The following is a 3,855-nucleotide window of genomic DNA, read 5'->3' on the forward strand; positions in this document are numbered from 1 at the left end:
TACTGACTATGCGTTCCTCCATTCAGGGAACACGCGTGCAACCCAAGTATCCAACCTCTCGCCACCCCCCTTCCCCCTTCACTCCCCTTCCTCCCTCCTCGTTCTCGATGTGTGCATGTAAAGTGCTTTAACGTATGTTGCTCGTACGAGCCTGTAAATGTAGAATACTTGGCTAGTCAAGGGCGTATATAGCTGGGAAAGGATACTAGTTTTACAGGAATTGTGTACTTACACGTAGACGCGAAGCGCGGAGGCTACGCGTTAAAATATCAGGAAGCAGTCGTCGCTGCGGACCGGCTCTCATATTAATGTGGCTTCCATGTCCTCGCTAAGGTCACTCAGCTAAGGTCCAATCGAAAAAGATCAATTCAAGCTTCGTCACAGCAATGGCTTTGTTCTGCTGAAAAACTTTCCGGAATAACAAGAAAATTCTATTTAACATCATTTAACAATGTATGGCTAACGAGAAGGTTTCGAATTAAACTTCCAAGTTTCTCGAGACTCGTGTGTTCTTGAGGAGAATGTCCGTTGTCGGCATGGCTGGCTGGCTGGCTGGCTGGCTGGCTGGCTGGCTGGCTGGCTGGCTGGCTGGCTGGCTGGCTGGCTGGCTGGCTGGCTGGCTGGCTGGCTGGCTGGCTGGCTGGCTGGCTGGCTGGCTGGCTGGCTGGCTGGCTGGCTGGCTGGCTGGCTGGCTGGCTGGCTGGCTGGCTGGCTGGCTGGCTGGCTGGCTGGCTGGCTGGCTGGCTGGCTGGCTGGCTGGCTGGCTGGCTGGCTGGCTGGCTGGCTGGCTGGCTGGCTGGCTGGCTGGCTGGCTGGCTGGCTGGCTGGCTGGCTGGCTGGCTGGCTGGCTGGCTGGCTGGCTGGCTGGCTGGCTGGCTGGCTGGCTGGCTGGCTGGCTGGCTGGCTGGCTGGCTGGCTGGCTGGCTGGCTGGCTGGCTGGCTGGCTGGCTGGCTGGCTGGCTGGCTGGCTGGCTGGCTGGCTGGCTGGCTGGCTGGCTGGCTGGCTGGCTGGCTGGCTGGCTGGCTGGCTGGCTGGCTGGCTGGCTGGCTGGCTGGCTGGCTGGCTGGCTGGCTGGCTGGCTGGCTGGCTGGCTGGCTGGCTGGCTGGCTGGCTGGCTGGCTGGCTGGCTGGCTGGCTGGCTGGCTGGCTGGCTGGCTGGCTGGCTGGCTGGCTGGCTGGCTGGCTGGCTGGCTGGCTGGCTGGCTGGCTGGCTGGCTGGCTGGCTACCTGGCTACCTGGCTACCTGGCTACTTACCTGCCTGCCTGCCTGCCTGCCTGCCTATTCAACCGCCAACTGAGTTACCCTTGCTCCCTCTACGATCCGTGTTGCTGCTCAAGTACTTCTAGACGATACGGAGCCAGAGTACCAAGTCCTCTCCTCCCTTCTTTCACCTAAATTTTATTTCTTTCTTTTCGCCTCTCTCCATTTCCATGTTTCTCACATAACCGTCTCGTTGAACGTAATTTGCAAATTTATATGTCATCCGTACGCAATCACGTTCTTTCAGAAATTATAAATAATACCAATGTAAAAGATATAAGGGGGGGGAAAAAAAAAAAGAAAAAGCGAATTGTTGCATTTGCACGGAATCCTTCGCTCGTGTGTAAAAAATAAGGATCGACGATTTATCGTTCACTAAATGGCCCCTGACACTGCTATCACAATTCAATTGTATCTAGAGGCCTGAATTATCTGCCAAAAAAATACGAGCAGTTGCCGGATTTGATCCTGTTGGCTTTATGCTCTGGGGAGAGCCTTGGCTCTTAAGTGCCAGAACTTGGGTGGTACACTACGATGACACAGTACGAGGCAGAATATCTATAGAGTTAAGCTCGGCTCGCTGAGATCCAAACAATGATTTGGCACGGCGCTCCTGTGGGCTGTCGGCTGTCGGCTATCGGCTATCGGCTATCGACTGTCCTTCCGGATGGAAAGAGCGATGACTGTGATGCAGACTTACCGTTCGTACTATCGCAGCGCCGACACTCGGTAATGATATAATGCGACACTTGGCTTGATCCAACTAAAGACAGCGCAGAGACGGAGAGAATAGCAAAGGAAGAACAAAGTCATATTAGGAGGTTGTCGTGCGACACAATGTGAAAGAGCAAAAGACTCTCGCGAGCGTACCTTGATAAATCGTCAGTTTTGAAAATTTCAAATAATATGGATTTGACAAATGTTCACCTCCCAAGCGCCGCAGCCCGCTCCTCCATAATCCTTCGGAGAAATGAGGCACAAAGGTTTGCACGTGCGCTAAGCGCTTGACCTTGCGGACACAGTAGTCAAGTAGTCAAGACTCATCAAGTCACCTTACTCTCTGGCTGTTTGGAAATTCACTCGAGAAAAATAAGAATCTAAAGTCTGATCCACTGATAATCAGTGATTTCCTGTTAGGCACAGGAGCCTCGCATGAGCGTATTGTTAGGTCGCATTCTTACGTCGAGTATAACTTACACTTCCAGTATGAAACGTGTTGTACTAACTGATCGTATTAACGAACAGTTAATCGCACAGTGCAGCTTTCAATAGTGTTATGATAATATGGTAATTTTTGTTACGATCTGCGTGAGCCATGCTCGTACACACTCGTGCAATTGCTTAGGCCGCTTAGGGCAGCAGTGCGGTTCTCTAGCTTGGAGGAAGTATCTCGAGAATCGCTGCTGACGTCAATCGCATTGACGTCCCACTCCGCGGCAGCGCAAATTCATGTGATGTCTCTGTCACTTGCTCACTCATTTCTTCTTATTTTCTTTCAATCGTCGATCCAGTTATCCTCCCCATATAGCTATCGGTTAAAACCACGTAAAACACTCGTATTCCAGTGATATTTAGAAAACTTTTTATCTTGCATACCGATTCAATGGGTAGGCATATCGATTTCACTGTTTCAATTAGTAAAATTACATTGATTCCAAGTGATATACTGGTAAGTGCAAACCTCAGTGACTACCCACAGGTGATCAGTGAATCTTCATTTCAGATTCATTTTTAGAGATTACGATAAGGAAGGACACTGCGTTCCGCGCGCCGCACGTTCGACGTCCCCCGTTAACGCGTACGTGTCACGGCTCAATCTCACACGCGTCAAGTCAGCAGATCACAAATAAATGGCCGTTCTACGGGAAGTCAGCGCATCATTTTTTTCAATCTTGGTTTTTTAAAGGTAAAATCGCGACAACTATTACTAAAGTGTATCAGGAACTATAGAACTCTCGTAGTAAGTTGCATCGGAAAAGAAGAGACATTTATTTGTGATCTGCTGGAAGTTGATCTGCTAACTTGACACTCATAGGCGCGTTAGGCGAGGTTCGGTGAAAGTTTGAGAAACCGTGGAAGAAGCACATATGCGCGCGAGAGCAGCTCACTACACATCGCGTAGCGTGGATGCAAAATAAAATTAGTGGCAAGAAATAGGGATGCTTATGCCTATACAAGTCAGTGCCGAGAGCGGTGAGAGGAGGAAGCGTACGTGCAGCGTCCAACCTACTGCTGCTGTACGATCAAGGAGTCTATGGCTCAACATACTGTATGTCCAGTTGTCCACATATGTATATGTATGTTTATATACGGCCGAATTCAAAGTGACTAAGACCAATGCGCAGAGGAAGGCGGCGCAAGGCGGCGGAAGGCGGCGCAAGGCGGCGCACTCTCGAACGATTCTCTTGGTCTTCGGAGGTATTCCAGCACCTTCGTGCCTGTGTCGGTTTTTCCTCTCAAGTGCACTGTCCATATTTAAACGGTTTCGGGTAGCCGATGCGGCCATCGTGTATATCGGCCCTCATCAGCGATATGTTTGACGACTGACGACTCCGCGGACGGAGCTATCGCTGCGCAGTATAATAAAGAGAGG

At 51.1% G+C, this 3,855-nt stretch overlaps 1 protein-coding gene across 1 annotated transcript in view; it reads left to right on the plus strand.

Annotated features, from left to right (window-relative positions):
- LOC107267108 (neurogenic locus Notch protein) overlaps positions 1-3,855 on the plus strand; it is a 40,653-nt gene that overhangs the window by 9,924 nt on the left and 26,874 nt on the right. The window lies entirely within an intron of this gene.

This window comes from Cephus cinctus, unplaced genomic scaffold, assembly GCF_000341935.2.
Source record: "Cephus cinctus unplaced genomic scaffold, Ccin1 Ccin1_scaffold0342, whole genome shotgun sequence".
In the NCBI taxonomy this organism is placed as follows: domain Eukaryota; kingdom Metazoa; phylum Arthropoda; class Insecta; order Hymenoptera; family Cephidae; genus Cephus; species Cephus cinctus.